The sequence below is a fragment of the Artibeus jamaicensis genome, unplaced genomic scaffold (genome assembly GCF_021234435.1).
Source record: "Artibeus jamaicensis isolate MK-2021 breed Jamaican fruit bat unplaced genomic scaffold, CSHL_Jam_final scaffold_1019, whole genome shotgun sequence".
NCBI classification, from domain to species: domain Eukaryota; kingdom Metazoa; phylum Chordata; class Mammalia; order Chiroptera; family Phyllostomidae; genus Artibeus; species Artibeus jamaicensis.
The window spans coordinates 26360432-26380758 of record NW_026522025.1 but is presented as its reverse complement, the minus strand read 5'-3'; the positions used below and the strand labels follow the sequence as shown (position 1 = coordinate 26380758).

General features: G+C 33.2%; 1 non-coding gene across 1 annotated transcript; it reads right to left on the bottom strand.

Annotated features, from left to right (window-relative positions):
• Positions 1-19336: 19336 nt before the first annotated feature.
• Positions 19337-19443, bottom strand: LOC119060672 (U6 spliceosomal RNA). The gene has a single exon (XR_005084640.2). It is a non-coding gene; the product is annotated as a U6 spliceosomal RNA (small nuclear RNA).
• Between the last annotated feature and the right edge of the window lie 884 nt (positions 19444-20327).

The window sequence follows — 20327 nt, the reverse complement described above, 5'->3', positions numbered from 1 at the left end:
TCTCACTTAATCCTATCAAAGACTAAGACTTAGGAAACTTTTATATGTACAAAACCTAAAAAACAATGAAACCACAAGGACTTAAATATTAAGGTTACTTAATTGTGGGTAAGGGACTAGGACTTAGAGTAAGGTTCAGCAACAATAGCCTTGCCTAGAAATGACAGAGTAGTGCCATACTCTGTAGGATAAAAATTTTGAAACAACCAAAACTCTGAAATATTATAAAACATACATAATATGGAGCTTTGTTAGGTAAAAATGGAAAGCATAGAAAGATTGTTGCCAAGTGATAAGTATAAAAAAATAGTTGCAGAGTCTCTTCAATGTATTTTCTAAATGATACAACTTCCTATAGGGAGATTTGCATTAAAAAGTTTTTAGGAATTGCACTTAAAAATATCTTTAATCAATTTGGAAGCACTGTCAGGCAGAGGGTGAAGTTGAACTATGATGCAGGGCAACACAGGACTTGGTTGATCACACAGGATGAAGGCTATCCCAACGGACAGAGTTGAAGTGGAGCACAGCAGCTTCCTCCATGTGGTGGAGGGCCATTTGGTGGGAGACCACAGTCACCATGGCTGGCTGAATGGATGCCTCAGTCTTGAAGGTAGGATATCTGGGTTGCATACTACCATATCCATTACAGTTTACTCATCGGGACACATGGATCTACCCATTCCTATTATTTTATCTCATATAGAAACGTATGGTTCAAGATCTTGATTTGTCTCTTTTCCTGGGGAAACATAAGAGTCAGGTTAGTGTGACAGCCTAGGCTCTTGTCATTGCTGTTGGTTTAATGCCCAAATTGATATCCATCATCTGCCTCCTCTACTGTCCATGCCAGATAATAATTTCCCTTTTTCCTTATAAATAGAGTTCCACCGTCTGCCAGTGATGAGTCATTTACCCATTCCACTATGATGATTCTTTTTCTTGACTGCTTTTGTCATGGCATATGACAAAGTGACAGTCACAAACTAAAGTTTAATGGAAATCTGACTGTGACACCTTCTGGAAGTTCTTTCTGTGAACCAGATCTCCAGGTTCACAGAGAGTGATGTGGGAACTAGCGTTACACATTTCTCACATGGTTACAGAGAATAAAACACATTTACTCAGAATCTACTCCTCGGTTCAGTGATACAGGTATCCTTCTGCCTAGGGATGTGGAGCCGTATTATGCTCATTGAATTGGGATATGTAGTGAGCTTTTGGGGATCATCCTCTACCCTCACAGAATATTATTTCTGAGTTGGTGTTACAGCCTTATCATCAGGAAACTATTTTACCACTCTACTATTCCAGTGGCTTCCATGCTATCCTATGTGATATAAATTGTGCAATCCATGATAAAGTAGCAAGTGTTACACCTTTGATATAAAGTGTGTCTCCTGATAGGCAATTTCATGTGGACTCACAATTTGATGTGTCAATTCTCAGTGTACCCTAAAGCATTCTCCCTGTAAACCCAGGTTTTCTTTTACTCCATGGGAAATAGGTCTGGACCTGCCTCAAGCCTCAAAACTGGCTGAGCACACCTGCTATGAAAAGCAGAAATTTATCTTGAAGCAAGGGGGAAAAATCCAATAAAAAAGAAAACTCTCATTTTGGTGGACTCCAGGGAATATGGCTTTTCAAACTTCTCAAGTGCATTGACTCAGTTCTTTCTATTCAGTTTTAGGATCTCACACTTTGCCAAGGAAGGACCTATCCTTGGAATAGCGATACTTGACAGGGTTGAGAATTCAACTATTTGGAGGTATAAACTGCCTTTCTTATTGTCTTGGGTCTGATGCTCATTTTTTTCTGCCCTGCAGCTTCAGTAGGCAATAGTTTATGCTAAGAAGGTGTTCTGTAATCTATACATTGTTCTGTAATCTAATAGAGCATGGGTAATTCTTAGCCCTGAATCTTTCCCCCAGTGTATCAATAGCAATAGACATCTTATTTCACATTCCTTAAATTATTATCTCTAGGTACTCTTCAAATGTCTGAGATAGCCCACTAGCCGATGTAGTTTCCTGCATCAGTATCATTTTCCAGAGTACAAATGGTATAACTTTTGACAGTTGTTCTATTACAACATGACACAGGCTGAACACTTCACCTACCATCTACCAAAAACCAATACAAGATCCTCATTGATGGCCAAGTGACCACTGATCCAACTTCCAAAAATCCCAATTTCAAATCTACTTCCCAGGAAAGTTTCTGGCTTGTAAAACACTTAGATGGCAAACCCTAATGTATAGCTATTTACTAATGTAACATAATCTACCTTTATGTTCTGGCTGTACAAAAGTGCAAAAACACAGTCTCTATCTTAATGTCACTTGTAAGTTATATGGGTTGATAAACAAACAGCAGGTATAATTAAGTATGATAACTAATATTTAAGTTTAATATAACATTAATACTATTATTTTTAAGAGACCATTCGAAACCTGAGATTCAGATATACTGGGTTTCTGAGTGATCTGACTTTTTTTTTTTTTTTGAGTAATTTAAAGAATAGTGTTAGAACCAATTGAAGTGGAAATGTACTCTGTGTTTCTACTCTATGGTCTTTTGTGCTTCCATATTTAAGATAAAATTCATGTGAAAAAATTGGAATGCTAATAATCTATGCTTGGAAAGCCCTGGGCTTCAGAACTATCTAGTATTTAAAAAATGCTATTATTCATTGCTACTCATTTTGAAGAAATGGCAACCATGCTTTAAATTTTATTTGTACTTTAAACTGGGCAATAGCTGGTATAGAGAGATAATAGGAAAAATGTAGGGTAGGAATTTTTAAAATTTACATCAAGATGATCAGGCTACTAACCCATATAATTTCAAGAAATAGAAGCAATTTCATTGTATAGGATTTAACAGTAGCCAATTTATTAGCTTCGATCTTTGAAGAGTCATTTAAAATTCCTAAAGAAGGTAACTAGCTTTGTGTATAGAAGGAGTCTAGTTGGTCTGATAGAAAATAGAATGTTATCATTCTCTGAATTAGTTGGTAAAATGCTCCCACACAGGCTGTACTTTCAAAGGGCATTCTCAAACATGCAAATGATATAAAAACATTAGCACGCTTCTCCCTCTGAAGCATGGCTCAGTTAGTGCAGTAGACAAAACTGCAATGGGTTTCCTAGTCTTGTTCTTCAATCACTTAGTTAATTGTGACTTTATTATATTTTTAGTTTTCTGGATGTTCTTAAAATTGGTAGACTATATGTTTATATATATACAAATATATACAGAGTCTGGCACAACAAATGCCCCTTTTTATTACAAAATTATAAGCATATAATTCTGCAACATAACAATATCACACTCAAGCACACCATTAGACATTTTAGGTGAAATGTTCAAATTAAAACTATAAATTATTACACCATTATTATTACCCTATCAACCACACTCAAGCAGGCATTACTTCTGCTGGTCCCTGTGTCCCTGTATGTGTGTGTGTGTGTGTGTGTGTATAATATAGTATAATATATATTTATATATTTATTGTAATATATTATGTTGGTATAATATATTGTATATTATATTATGATATATTATGTTATATTATAATATATTATAAATATATATTTATAAAAAAGGAATGTGCTAATGTGATTAGAAGGTTTTTGGTTTGATTTCTTTTTGGTCATTTTTGAAAAACAAAATTTTATTTTCAACATGTAAACTCATGACTATATAATGTGTTTAACTTTAGGAGTTTAAATTTTAAAATTACAGTTTTTCATAACACGTTTTCAGTTACAAATAATGGTCCACTGTATTTGCTAGACATCCCTTTGCTTTGATGTTGCCATTATATTAAATTTCTCTGCTTCCCCAGTTGCTGCATGGTGGTAAACCACTCTGTTTTGGTGATTACTTTTTCTTTCTTCTAACCAATCATAAGCCAAATTATAAAATTCTTGAAGTGTTCAGGCTTAAATCAGTTTTCAACTTTTAAACATGTAAAGCCTTTGGTAAGGATTTAATAAATTTGTTTTTCTTTTTCTTGGTATTTCATACCAGCAGCTAAAGCCTATGTTGGTTCCTGCTCATCAGGTGAGTTTAACACCAGACCTGGAATTATAATATAAGATTTATAACTGAGGTGAATTTACAAATTGCAACTATTGCCATGGAACTTCTTAGTGTCAGACTGAATTTTAAGAAAGGGTAATACTCTCATAAATGTGAAAACTAATTATGATTATTTCATTAATAAAAAGCATTAAGATGCAACATAAAATTATATAAGTATATTAATGCTTTTATATTTTCTTTATATAGAATAAAAGTGGCAATCATGTATAAGTAGAAAATAACATAATTTCAAGGACTTTTGTTGTTATTCTTTAAAATTATTATTTTTTTACTTATTGAATTTATTGGACTTTTTGTTTTTAAACGGGCCTTTGTGACACATTAACAGTGGTTAAGAAGAATCTTTGGAGTCAGACTGTCTGGGATTACATCCTAGGTTTTCCATTGGAATTTCTGTGACCTTGGGCTAATTATCTTTTTTAATCCTATTTTCTCACTTGTAAAATAAGAAATACTAGGAATTATCAATAGGAATGACAACACTGATCTCATAGAGTTGCTGCAACTTCAAAAGTGTAAATAAGCTAATGACATAACAGTGCTTACCAAAAGGACCAGAACTTAATTTTACTTTAAAAAATCTTTAAAGTTCTACAAAGAACATTAAATACTCACATTCTAGATTGCAAAAATATTGTCTAAATATTCTTTTTTTCCCCTGTATACCAGCCTTTACCATGTACTTTAGAACTCCCTCCTTTTCTAACTCTGGCTGTGCTGTGTGATTCAGATACTGGCAAGTGTGATTCAATAAAAGACTCGAAAAGCACTTGTGTTTGCTCTTGTGTCTCTGTCTTCCCCATGTGGACATACTGGGCTAGTTTGATTGAGGAAAGGAGATAGACAGTCAAATTGCCCTTGTTGCTCCAGTTATAGTCATTTTAGATGAATTGATATTATAGAAACATAAATGGTAGTATATTAACAAATTTCAAGGGTTTATCTGAGCATTCATTTGAAGTGGGCAGTGCAAAGTGGAAGCGGGTTGGACCACTACCAATAGGATCTCACAGGAGTTCCAGAAGAGACTTTTATAGAGTACAAGCAGAAGTAAAGAAATTATTGGTTGCTGTAGCTTACAGCCTAGTTGTTGTGATTGGTTGTTTTTAGGTTTTGATTTTGTCATCTTGAGGCATTTACAGACTTAGATTTGGGTTTGCTAGGTAGGCTGCCACAGGCATTAGAGCCACTTCAGTCTAATAGCTTCCTTATTTAATTTGATAATAACCGGTCAACTTTCAGACATGTGAGCAAGGCAAAATAAGATCTGGAGACAGGGCGGGGGGTGGGCTGGGATGGGAGAAATAGACAAAAAACTGTACTTGAAAAATAACTAAATAAAATTTAAAACAAAAACAAAAAAAGATAAGATCTGCAGATCCACCTTTTTCATACTCCACTCACTCAACACACATGAGCAGTAAGCACTCACTGTTGTGCTCTTGAGTGGTTTTAGTTTTTGTTGTTGGTCATGTCTACTTTTTCTGGGATACCATGTAATGTTCGCTGTTACAATAAAATCTAACCTAAATAGCTCAAAGAAGGAGCAAGTTTTAGCTTGAACAATAATACTCTTGGGTTTATTAGTTAGATTATCTTAAGATGTTTCTTTAATGGAACACAGTCTAAATCTAAATCTAAATATTGAATGGCATGATAAATTACCTACTTTTGTTTTCAGAAGTAGCAATCTAATAATTTATAGTTTTAGACATAAAATTATGTGCATATAGTCAACAACAAATTGATGCTTCTCCAACTATTGCATTTTTTCAAGAACTAGAAATAGATTTATGTACAGTATAATTTAGAGTTTACAAACATTTTTATTTTTACTTTCTTATTATGTATGGATTTTTGTTCCAGCATCAAAAACAACTAGTTTTAATATTTTCCAATATCACATATAAATACACTTGAAAATTAATTTTAAAATGTTAAATAATACCAAGACTAGGTTGATTAAAAGGAATTGGAGTCAAGGAAATAACTTAGGATGAAATATTTGAAGAGTTAGAAGAAGCATATAAATTAAATTGGAAGAAATTGTTAAGACAAGTGATGTCATAACTTGACAAATGTATGGACAATTTAGCTAAAGTTAAGAATGAGTAGAAACCAGTGTTTAGCAATCAGTGCACTGATTTCAATAAAATAATATTTGATGTGAACAATGTGAATATAATAGCTAGATGAAAAAATACATAGGGCAAGAGAGTGACCCTAAGAATTATAGAGATAAAGAAAGGTAGTAAAATAGGCTAGAACTAGAGTGTGAGTGTACAAGGGAAAATCATGTTTTGCTGTTTGCGGAATAAAAATGGTTCAGCAGCTTTCCATGATATTAAGAAAAATTCCTGCAGAGGTATTATTAAAGATTGAAAAAACAGGAGTTAATTGATAACAAGATTTTTTCCCTATGGAGATACGATACAATAAAACAATAATGCACAAAAGGGTAAATCCATGTTTCCTTTATAATGTCAAAGAGGAAAAGATGAAGAAAGCTAGACATAAATGTCCGTGGTTCGACAAGGTGTAGAGGGAACTAATGTCCAGTAGGCATAATTTCTCTAGGGAACACAATACAGGTCATCAGCTGAGGGACGATAGAAGAAGAGATGGAGATATAAAGACATAGAAAGACAAAGAGAGATTAGATAGAAAAAAAGAAAGAGACAGGTAGAGAAGGGAAAAGGACAAGAAGGAAGGAGAGAGTTTGGAATTAGAATGTATAGAAAAGTGGTTTCTATACATTTTCAAAAAAGGTTTTGAAACTGGTTTTAGGGAAAGTAAAGGAATACAACAGGTGTTGCTGAATATCTTCGATGTCTCCTTTAAGTTTGAAATATAATTACTTAAGGTAATAATTTACATATGGGTATGTCATATTCTTTAATTAAATAACTTTCTCTATTATTAGTATTAGAGTTTCAACTATAGAATGAGACTCTGGAAGTTCTTGTTTTCTAAATATTTAACTATAATATAAAAGTAGTTAAAAAGTTAAGACTAAGTCACAAAACTTAATTTGGTTAACAGAAAATAATCAGTTAGTATTAACACTATTAAAGAACAAAACAAAAGCATTTTAGATAGACTTTTGATGTGACATATAGATATAAAGATATTGATACAGATTTAATTCTACTTTAGAAGGCAATCTAAATCTATAAATATTTTCCCAGCCATGAATGTTATAAATGACAAATGATGACATAATATATTATATACAGTTTATACACTGTAAATTATGATAATTTGAATTAAGCAAAAATTATATGCATACTGTATATTAAAGGACTAAGATTTTTTCCCCAAATAGCCTCTATTCCAAATTTATAGCTCTTATTTAAGAAGTATTTTGGAAATGTTATTATGTAACAAAGAAATACTACTTTCCTTCAAGTAATGAGAGGCCAATTCAGAATATAGAAAACATCTGCTTAAACAAAATGGTAAACATCTTTATATTTGGGAACATAAAATACTCTAATCATAGCAGAAAATATTTTCATTTTACCTTATACTAACATAATAATTAAAGCATTCTGAATTGTTACGTTTGGAAAAGTCTATGTGTTTTTCAAGTCATTGCATAAATGAGTTTCTGATGGTTTGCCTGTCATGTAATGTGCTCCTTAGTTTGGTTTCTAATTTTTATCCAAAATTAATAAATTTTTAACTAATCAGAGAAAACCATAATCATCTGTCCAAATGCTGTTCATAATTATTTTTGTTTAATTAGATCCTGGGTAATCTGTTGGTGGTCATATTGCTTTGTGAATGGTAAAATTCTTCTTTCAGTAATTTGCAGCATCTTACTCATAAGGCTTAATAGGACTTGAAGCAAATTGTTTCCTTAATTTATAGGAGAAAAAAATGGAAATGATGAACAAGGAAGTTTCAAGCTTTAGAGTCAATTATTTTATCAGTTGCATCGCTAAATCCTAGGAACTAAATGCAGTTTTGCTCCAGAGAGGTTCATGGGAAGAAAAGGTTTTCCTATCATAAACTCTTTCTCATGAGTTTGTGTTGAGGACTCATGAGATGCGGCTTTTCGGCAGTCAAAGAAAAGAAGAAAAAAGTCTTGGAAAAAAGAAAGACAAACAAGTAACAATTACAAAGAAAAGAGGAGAAACTAAGATTGGCGGGAACATATGCTGCGGGCAGGTTTGGGAAGATGAGACAATTCTGTCTGTAAGTCACTTACCTATTGATCACGGCAGGCTGGTCTGTGTAAGAGATCAAGAAAAATTTTGTCATGCAGGGTTGTGACTTTAGTGAAGATGAGCCTTCAGCTGGAACTTGCAAATGCTCAGTATACATGCGAGGGAATAAATATCTCAAGGAACTCACTTCAATAGGCCCAGAGGCCAAAGTGGGCAGGGCTTCAGAAGCTACTTTCTTATGTTCATTTCAGGCTTCAGTCAGGCAGCCACTGTGTTCAGAATACAGCAACAGAGAGTCACGACTAATGAGACCAGGCGAGTTTTGGCCCTACTGCCACTCAGCCATGCGGTCATAACCTTGATCAGAGATGTGACCATGATCCCCGTTGCGTGTGTGATCATAGGATGACTCCTGGAAAATTGGATAGAAAAGAAAAAAAAAAAAAAAGGTTGTGCTTTGCATTCGCTTTGTTACCGTTATAAAAACCCAATCATTGTATCTTTTGTGATTTGTTAAAAGGAATCAAGGTACAAGAGCTATTGTGGCAGAAGGCGTGTAGTATTCATAAGGCACCATATAGGGAAATATAGAGGCCTAACAGTACAGCCAGCTCGCTTGATCTCTCTACCCTCCATCACTTTCTACATGTCAAGTGTCTCTGTCCTGGTGTCTCTTCCTTGTGAGAAAACACAAAAGGCAATGAATAACCCATTATCCACATAATAAATTTTAGACTTACATTTTGCCTGTGAAAATGAATAGATATCTTTGGAGACAATTTTAGAAGTCATAGGTTTCAGGTCCTGTTGTCACTTACTATCTGAACTTAGGCAAGTCACTTAACCTCTTTGAGCTCCAAGTACCACATCTATGAAATTGAAATAGTAGCTAACTCACAGGGTGCTGTGGGTCAAATGCAGCGCTGTAAGTGAACAGGTTTTGGAAACCGCAAAGTGCAGTACAGTATAAGTATTAATCTGCCAATAGTTCCTCTTTTCTGTCACAACAGGTAAGTAAAATTGGAATTATTTTTTATGTATCATTTTCGGAAGTCAAAATACAGTTTATCCATAAGAAACACTGTCTTTAGGGGCCCGGAACTGCAGATGGACATAGTTATTCTCATTAGTTAAATGATTAACTTCAATCTTTAAATCAAGTATCCATGGAAAGAGAAGTTATTGGCTTCATCACATCTAAGGGGCTTTACTTATTTTGAGTTAGGGAATCTTATGAGATGTTAAGTATGGTGTTTAACCCTCATTTTTAATATCGTTTCTTTTTCAAGCCATGATTTAGGATTAAAAATTAAAGTTAGGTGTGCTCATATAAGACCTTTGACATTTTTTGTAACAATTTAACAGCATTTAACTAGAAAATATTCAGAAATATTTTGACCCCACTGCCAACATTATTTATCCCCTAAAGGCAAATCTGTCTTTGTTTATAGAGATTCTCCTCTGGGGAATTCTCCTCTGGGGAATGCTCATGGGGAATTCTTCCATTGTCAAATCTATTCCTGAGAATTTAATATACAGAACTGATTCATAAGGTGTGCAGATAAAAAAAAAGAAGAGGAGGAATGAGGAAGAAAGAGAAGAGGAGAGGAGAACAGAAAAGGAGAACTGGAGAGGTAGAAATGATTGCTATGTACTTGAAGAATAAAATTAACTCTTAGAAAAAAGGAAATAATAGGCACAAAAGAAGAGGGTAGGGCAAGAAGAGAAATAGAGATCCTATGAAATTCAACTTCTATGAAGCTCTGGATCAGTCAATGAAAATGAAAAGAAATAAAATTAAAGTGTATTTACTTGGTGGGAAGTAGCTACCACCAATGTAAAAATGGCAAAAAGAAAAGAGGATCTGTGGTGTATACTGCTATGATTGCGCATAGAGCTTTCATTCTGACTGCACTTACCATTCTTTATTTTGTGGGCTGTGTCTTAGCACAAAGATGGGATATTGCATGATAGCAAGTATTTTCAGTTGACATTTTAAAGTTTTTATTGAATGTCATCCCAAGTACATCAGGAGAAATTCATATATCAAAGGTCTTCCTTAACTATTAAGTCAGTCGCAAGGTTCAGTTTATGGAGAGCAAGACTGTTCTGTACAGGCTTGTTTAATAAGAGTTTATATTTTTATATTCCTTTCTTCCTGACTACAGTAATTTCATATAAAAAACAAAGGTCTTATGAAAATTAACAGTGAATAAAACTGTATTCCATTTTTCTAAAGTATGTTTTACCTAAAATTATCTATTTTATCCAATATTGTTTCTAAAATGTTTGTATTGTAAAATTTTATTAGCTACCATTAATTGTTCTTTCTCTGCAAAGACCAATATTTGTTACATGGAATGAAAAGAAAATTTGCTTTGATTAGTCTGGGAATATAATATCACTTTGAAATTTCTTTTTCAAGCACGATACTGATATTTTTTCAGCAACAGTTGTGGGCCACACACTGCATAACCAATACATGTAAATCATTTTGTGGAACCCAAACAGTGTTTTAATTGAGTTGGAACTAGGATTTAGCCACAGGGCATCAATATAGATAAAACATCTTCAAGCTGATAAGTATATTATGTTATAATGAAGAATGACCCATAAATATAATTTCTTTATTTTCCAAGTAATTCTCAAAAGTTATCACATCAGTCATACTGTAAGTAAAACATGTATGGAATTGGTTTTAGCTCTGAGAAACAGATAGGCACTGTGCCAATATTTTGCCAATGCCACTAATTTGAAGCACAGTATTCATGTTTAATTAAATCTGAGAAAAAAATATTCTTCATTCAGTACTATGGACCAGAGCTAAAAAATGACTAGTAATAGCAAGCAATTCTTTTGGAAATTTATGTTTCTAATGGTGAATTAACATAATGATTTTTTTTTGTTGGACTAAGTGGATGGATCATAGGTGGATGGGGATAAATAGATATCATTTTCTAGTCCATATTATATGCTTTACAACTCGTTGAAAAAATAAATACAACTTTCTTATAAATACTTAATGTCTGAAAAGTTGAAATTAAAGCCAGTCAAGAACTATATTTTCAAAGTAGAACTTTATCTAAGCTATCTCTCAATAATTTGAAAGAGAAGTTTACAATTTGGTTTAAGAGATTAAGAAAATTGATCTTCTAGGTGAATGTAACCTTGACTATTATTTAAACCTTCTTTTGGAACTGTGACTTGATTTTACTCACTTATAGAAGCTCACTCCTTTGGTTCTAAACAGACATTTCCAGTTTTACTGGCTTATTAATATTGTCCTTGCTGGTTTATTCAGAAACAAAACCAGTGTGAACACATTGTAAAGCAAATACTATGCAGTTAATTGCCACAGAAAAGTGCTGCCAGGGAAAGGCGTTCCCTAGAACACTATTCTTCTATTAATTGAAACATACAGAACTCTGCTGTTCTACTAATATTAAATATTTCCTTCCATCCTTCCTCACAGGAAGCCTTCTCAGCCCTATGCGGTTAGAAGGAAATGAAAAGACTATTGCAACAAATATGGGATAGAACTAATAAAAGCAGTGGGCATTTTTTTAAAAAGAAGAAAACACTATATCCTGTTCTAGTGTGTTATCTGAAAAAGGCAATTTTATAAGCATGAGGATATGAATGTGAAATACCACTTAGTAATACAAGAATCCTTTGAACTGGATTTTCTTTTTTTAATATATTTTATTGATTATGCCATTACAGTTGTTCTATTCCCCCTTCATTCCCCTCCCCCACCATTCCCCCCTTTAGTTTATGACCACGTGTGTCTCAAGTTCTTTAGATTCTATATTTCCCCTACTATTCTTGCCCTCCCCCCTATCTATTTTCTGCCTACCATCTATGCTACTTATTTTCTGTACCTTCTCCCCCCTTCTCCTCCTCACACTCCCCTGTTGCTAACCCTCCATGTGATCTTCATTTCTATGGTTCTGCTCCTGATCTAGCTGTCCTCTTAGTTTGCTTTTGTTTTAGGTGTGGTTCTTAGTAACTGTGAATTTGCTGTCCTTTCACTGTTCATCTTTTTTGTCTTCTTTTTCTTAGATAAGTCCCTTTAACATTTCATATAATAAGGGCTTGGTGATGATGAACTCCTTGAATTTGATCTTATCTGAGAAGCACTTTATTTGTCCTTCCATTCTAAATGAAAGCTTTGCTGGATAGAGCAGTCTTGGTTGTAGGTCTTTGTATTTCATGAGTTGGAATATTTCTTTCCAGCCCCTTCTTGCCTGTAAGGTCTCTTTTAAAAAATCCGCTGACAGTCTGATGGGAACTCCTTTGTAGGTGACTGTCCCTTTATCTCTTGCTGCTTCTAGGATTCTCTCCTTCATTTTAATCTTGGCTAATGTAATGATGATGTGCCTTGGTGTATTTCTTCTTGGGTCCAACTTGTTTGGGTCTCTCTGAGCTTCCTGGAACTGGATTTTCCTTATCACTGGTTTGAGCACTGGCCCTCTGAGCCCACTTTTAAGATCTATACTACTATATGCAGATACGAATGACAGTACAACTCATTTTGATTTAATTGTGTTTCTAGGGGGGTTGAAACTCAGGCTTTTCCTGTTTTCATTTTGTTCATATGTTAGTTATCAATAAAATCACTTAATGATGATTGTAGAAGTGATCAGCTAAAATAATATTTTGGTTTGTGTTGTACTTACAAGGAACTCTAATTAGGAAATTATATCAAGAATGTGTGGGTGAGGGGAAAAAAAACTTTTCTTCCTTCTGGTTTTGAACTTCTGTTCTCTGCCCCCTTAGGGAACTTGTGCTTATCTGTTTGTTCCACTATTTCTAGGAGGTTGAATCTCATTTTCTTATCTTGTTGCCTTTAAATCTTCCATAGAGCTACTATATTACCCCCCCCTTTATTCTGATATTGCCTGGCACAATATTCTTACCATCTTTCACTTATTAATTTCTATTACATTCTGGGATCTGAAAGTCCACACATTAAGATCATTAATAATGTTCTTCCCAGTCTAAAAGGTCTCTTTCAATCCTTAAAATTTAGAATATTTGAAATTTTGTCCAAGCTATTGATCATGCTCTCTTTCCTTAAAAGATTTTGTTTCATTATATCTGTGAATATATGCATAGCACTAAATTTTCCTGTTCTTTCCAAATTCTTTAATTCCTTCTTTCCTGAAAGTAAGTAATTATCTACACTCTTTATTTTTTCCTCAAAATATTCTTAGAGAATTACTCACTCTCATCTCTAGCATTGCCCTTTCTACTCCATGAATTGCAAAGATTTAATTACTAAGAATTTGTACTTTATTGTTTTGTTGGACTTCAAACTCAACTCTGGAAAACGTGCAACAATATTCTTTGTCAAACTAGTTCCTGTTTCTCTGGCCATTTCTCTTATCAGCTCAGAGCTATCTTTGGTATCTTGCTTCCTCTCATATCTCAATGCTGCCCTACCTTGTCTCTGCTATCCAAAAATGTCAACAAACTCACTCTTTTAATTTAGCTCTTCCCTCATGTTCCAAAGACCTCAATTCTACATAAAGTCACATTATCAATCCTCCTCAATCGTATGAGATAAATTATGTAAAGGAACTATATCAAATAATTTTAAAGTAAAACATGATGGTTACTACTATTTCCAAATTTGTCTCCCTGCTTCATGGCTCTCTGTTCAAGTATACCCTGCTTTGACCACTTAATTTTCTTTTTTTTTTTTAGTTTTTCTTTTCTTTAATTTTTTTATTTTATTGATTATGCCATTACAGTTGTTCTATTCCCCCCTTCATTCCCCTCCACCATGCACACCCCTCCCCCACCATCCCCCCTTTAATTTATGACCACGTGTCTCAAGTTCTTTAGATTCTATATTTCCCTTACTATTCTTATCCTCCCCCCGATTTTCTATCTACTGTCTATGCTACTTATTTTCTGTACCTTCTCCCCCCTTCTCCTTCTCCCACTCCCCTGTTGCTAACCCTCCACGTGACCTTCATTTCTATGGTTCACTCCTGATCTAGCTGTCCTCTTAATTTGCTTTTGTTTTAGGTGTGGTGGTTAATAACTGTGAGTTTGCTGTCCTTTCACTCTTCATCTTTTTTGTCTTCTTTTTCTTAGATAAGTCCCTTTAACATTTCATATAATAAGGGCTTGGTGATGATGAACTCCTTGAAATTGATCTTACCTGGGAAGAAGCACTTTATCTGTCCTTCCATTCTAAATGAAAGCTTTGCTGGATAGAACACAGTACAAAATAATCAACACCACATTTGAATTTCAGTAACTCCTACTATAATTCTTGGAAGTGTTATTTAAGACTCCCATAATAAACACCGACCTGCTTGCCTTAGTCATGCTTCTTCCTGACAAAGTCCTCATTAGATAACAAATCTGTCATCTTCTTTATCATCCTGTTATGAAATAATGTTTACATCATTGTCCATGACTTCACTTTTCCATGATGTTTCTAAATTCTTTTATCACCCATACAAAGTCCCACCTCTTTGTACTTAATATATGAAATAAGTATTAAGTATTATAAGTATCATGAGTATTATAGTTAATAGTTATGGCATACATCATTTAGTGTTTTCTATGAGTGTGTCTTGAATATCACTTTGATTTATGTTTCTTGCAGAAAATAAAAACTCTTTTATTTTCTGCAAGTAATCTTTAAAATCTTTGTAAATATTTTATTTATTTATCTTTAGAGGGAAAGGGAAGGAGAGAGGGAGAGAAATATCAATGTGTGGTTGCCTCTCATGCATCCCCTGCTGGGAACTGGCCTGCAACCCAGGCATGTGTCCTGACTGGGAATCGAAATGTGATTGTGCGGTTCGCAGGCCCGTGCTCAATCCACTGAGCTACACCAGCCAGGGCAGAAAATAAAAAATTTTTAAATTAGTTTGTTTCTTCATGATATCCTTGAACAGTTGACTTTATGAGAACATTATTTCACTGTTAACTGATATATTAACTTTGAAGAACAAATGCCCTACTTTTGGGTCAAACCAAAAATCCTATAATGGTATTTACACATGCATTCCAAACTTATAAAATAATAATTCAATTAGTATTATCTTAAAATGTATTTAAATAATAAGTAGTATAAGAATATAACTATAATACTTATTTTAGTTTATATAATGCACAATTTAATCTGCCAATGTATTTCTTTACTATAATTGAAGTTTTGTGAGAAAGAGGAGGGAAACAATGCACAGCTTGACAGCTGAAGGAAATGACCAGAATTTAAAAAAAGAAAAAAACAAACTTGCCATTCTTTCTCGATTTACCAAGACTGAAATGTAGAAAAGGACTGAAATAATTTAGGCCAACTGATGATGATGCCTGAGTAGATTATTATTGGGGGTGGTATGCACTCCCACTGTTAGCACTTCGGCAAAAGTATGAGCAGGGGCGCATGGATGGACCAGGACACATCTATTCTTACTATTAGAGAAAGGGCTTAAAGTTCTTACTTCATTCATGGAGGATCACTGACGTCTTCTGAGGATGTGATGGACATCCTACTAATTTTTTGTTATTTAGATTTTTCTAAACAAAAATATACATTTTTTAAAGTAGTGTTTCTCCTTCGAAGCACTCTTGGTACATCTTTGAAGCAAAGATCCTAATTCATTTCTAATACTTTTCTCAGAATAAAATTGAACAGTGGCCATATAATGATTTTTCCTTAAACAAAAAGATTTCTCATATACTATTACCAATATTTAATTTATATTAGCTTATTTAATACTGACAGCAGTCCTATAAGGAAGATTTTACTCTTATTAATTCTAATAATATTACTGTATAGAACTTTGTGTAATTTCCCCAAATGATTTTACCATTAAATAAAATAGCTAAAATGCTATTTTTACTTGCCTTTATAGTTTTAATCCTGGAAATCACTATAAAATACAACAATACCAAACAGAAACTAAAGAAAAAAATGTGTACCTGAAGAGAGGTGTACAAAATTCTTTTAAATAATTTGGTCTTAAATGAATCAGTCCTCCTGGTATTTGGCACAGTACAGAAAATATTCATCTTTGGAAGTAAGAACACGATAGTCCCAAGGGCATATTGGTTATGGGATATTTTGCAAGTCAGCACCACACAGTTCCCCTGTAGAGAACACATGTGTTATGGAAGAAACAAGCTGTTTACATTTTCCAAGTTTTAACATTTTTTTCACCTTACTATTTTTCTAATTTAATAAACTATAGATATATGAAAAACACAAAGATGTTTATATAGAGGTAGGGAGATAAAAGTAGGGAAACAAAGGCATCTAAAATGATTGCTCTTTTGCAATGTGAAATAATAGATTTGTATGAAATTGTACAAGTCTGAAAGTCCTATATTGCATGGAGAGATAGTCTTATTTCATAGTGATGAGAAGCATCAATAATCTATGCATTGGTAGATTTTTAAAGGTATTAATGATATCTGCCACCCTTTCATATACAGCATTAGCTTGTTTTTACAAAGTTGCATTTTGAAAATAATAATATATAATAGTAATCTTTGAGTCTTTTAATGTTCTATGTATCTGAAGATTGCGAAGTATTGTAGTTAATATAATTTTCAAGGATACAAAAGCACATATGAGAAGAATGTACTTTTTTATTGTTAAGGATGATTTCATCTAGAGCTGAGCTGTCCAAAATAATAGTCACTAAGCACACATATCAAAAGAAATTAATATTTCAGTTATAAATATTAAATAAAATAAGCATTCTGTTACTGAATTTCACTAGCCTCATTTGAGTCCTCAATAGCAAAATGTGGCCAGTAGCTGCTGTCCTGCACAGTAAGGGCCTCAGTGCAAAAAGTTCAATTGGACAGTGATAGTTTACAGTTATAGTATTTAAATATAAGATTTATACTTTATTGAACATAGTCTTTTAAGAATTATAAATATTTACACATAATGCAGAATGTAAAATTAGAATGTATTAAAACATAATAAACTAATATATCAGCATTCTCTCTTTTTATGCTAATTGATATTTTGCTATGAATATATATCATTAAAAATTTTTCCTTTATCCTAGTTTAAATGTATGTATCTAACCCCTTCTGCTCATGCAGTATTACAAAATATGTAAGTTTTACTTAGTATCATATTTTATATTTTAAATATCACTCAGTTTTATACTAAACAATCCCCAGAGAAATATTTTATAATATACAGCTTTTCAATAATTAAAAATATTTTGTCAAAATTTCTGAACTAATATTAACTGGGAAAGATTGGACCAATAGAAATCCTGTTTTTAAAGTTCATCATTTCCGAATTATTGAAGCACACTAAGTTTAAATTGAACTTAAAATTGGAAAAGCGCTCCTATTTCCTGCTTCTAGCTTAAAAATAGCCAAAGGGATTTTGCTCAAAGTTATGAGTCACTGGAATCCAGGAATTTTAATGAATATCCAAAGATTAACTTAACTCTAATATTTACAACTTGGAATGTAAGTTAGAGACCAAACACTAAAAGTGAAGCCAAAAGTAGAAGTGAGACAAGGATAGTCACCTAATGACCAAGAAATCATCACCTCTTTATAGTTTTCCATCTTTAAAGCCATGTTTAGGTAGCTTGAGTGCACTGAATTCTCTACTAATCCAATGAGTACCACAAATTCAACCTGTATCTTTTTATCAAAATAAATGTAAATATATAGGTAAAGTAGCTATATAGACAGAAATGTAGTGTGGAATGGAATTTGTCTCTAAGGATAACGTAATAACTGCCCTCAAGTTCTGGAAATGGCACTAAACTGTCAGGTGCCTTGTCTTTTTCCCTCCAGAGCATCCTAAAAGTTACCATGACACTGTCCTGGGTCTCTTATGCTCACTGCCCCCAACAAGACCATATAGGATAACACTGAGAAATAGAGGGATAATTGAGATAGTGAAGGGCCTGTAATAAAATATCTGATATTTCTCCCCTTCTCTTTTTGTCATGCCATTCCTGGAGTTTGGATGTCATGTTATAGAACATGTGCTGCAGAAAGTGGGAGTTTAGGGGAGTATATCATGAAGATTCATGGCTAAATTATGAAATTATGAACTATGAAAATGCCTTGAAAGTTTCTAAGAGAGTTTCAAAATTGTACCATATGAAATATGTAAAATTTGAATTATTGTCCCATAGAACAGCAATTGCAAATGCATTTTGTACCTGTATTTCTATGCTTCCTCTCATGACTCTTGATTCAGTCCCAAAAGAATCAAGGTGGATCCTAACTTCTTGTTTGCAGGGAATCCCTAAACAAGGACTCAAACAAGAGGTGGGTGGGGCAGGGCAGGGCAGGATTTGGAGACCAGAAACAATCACACATTAGAATGAACTTTTAATGGGGATGTGACAAGCCATTGTAATTCCTGGAAGTTACTTGAGAGCTAGAGAATTTTTTTCTGAGATGCTGTTACAGAGCAGAGAAGAGAGCAAATTGAGCATGTTTCAAGGCACAGGTTGCAGAAAAATGAAGAAGTTTCTTCTGATTGTTCCCTCAACAAATTTAAACCGTTCAGTAAATTTGTTATATGTATATAAACCAAACACTTTTCTAGATGACTGTCTCAGAAATGAATGCCATTAGTCAAAACGGAAGGTGGCAGAGAGATAGTGGGTGACTATTGGTGATTCATCACTGTTACAAAGGGAAGAAAACACCCCATGGTTGGTTTACAAGACATCTCGGGTTTTCCAAGTCCATTCAAACAACTTAGAGAACTCGAACAGCTGCTTTTCAATTAATATTACTTTTTTGTTAATAGTATACTATTTATCTTAAAAATATGTCTGACTTTCCCATTTTTTTCTTTTCACTTTTACTGCCAACATAACTGATTTTGTTGTTATTATGGTTGTTGTTTGTTTCTTATTTTTTTCCTCAGATGTTAGCTTACACTATGATATATTTTCTTTCCATCTTTTCTTGTGAAGTTTTGTTACATGTTGTTGCCTATATTTTGTATGTGTTCTTCAAAATTATAAGCTTACTAGAAATTTCTGTGTGACTGAATATTTCTGACTATTCATACTTTTAAAAAAAATATGGAATGCTTCACAAATTTGCGTGTCATCCTTGCACAGGGGCCATGCTAATCTTCTCTGTATCATTCTAATTTTAGTATATGTGCTGCCGAAGCGAGCACGATTCATACTTTTTTTCACTTCCATGAAATCACAAATAATTACTTCAGGATAAGTTTAACAGCATCCTACCAATTAGATACAAATTTTTTTTAATCTATCATTACAGGATTAACATTTTATTCATTTATTTTTTTGGTTTACTGAATTATAGGCTGTATATAATGCCAGAAATTTTTTTTTAATTTATGAACTATAATGCAATTATAAATCTCTTCCAAATTTCTAGTCAATTCCACTTCACTAAGCAGCTATTTAATATTAAAGTGCAAAATCCTATATTTTTATTTTGCAAATTGAGACTAACAAAAAAAGTAAAATAAAAAAGTTGAAATCCTCTGTTATTCATATTTTATATGTCTGTGTCAGATTTGCAGTCTCTGTTTACAGAGGATAGTCTTCTGCATTTTCACAAGATTTCCAGATGTTACACACTTTAAATTAGATACCCAAATATTAATCCCCTTTCTTCTGCTCCCTGGCTTGTGTAGATTAATTTTTAGATATGTGTATATATTTATTTAAAAAAATGGTCACACTCATTTTCACTTTGTAAATATATTTGGGGGGATAAATTATACTTTATTTTGGGCCAAATGAGGGACTGGTTTGGATAAATATTCTAAGGATGGTTTGATACATTTATATATTCCCTGTAGGGCACACAGTTTCTCCAAACAAAATAAACATGTGAATTTCTATAATTATCTCTTTTTGATATAGTTGTATTCAAAACTTTTATGATTATGGTTTTAACACATTCCAGCTTATATTTCTAAAAAGCTATTGTTGTGAACAATATGAAATTTACAACTTTAAATTTTAATACATGTGTTGCCAAAAAGCAATGAATCCTTTCATTTAATACAATTTTACTATATGACTT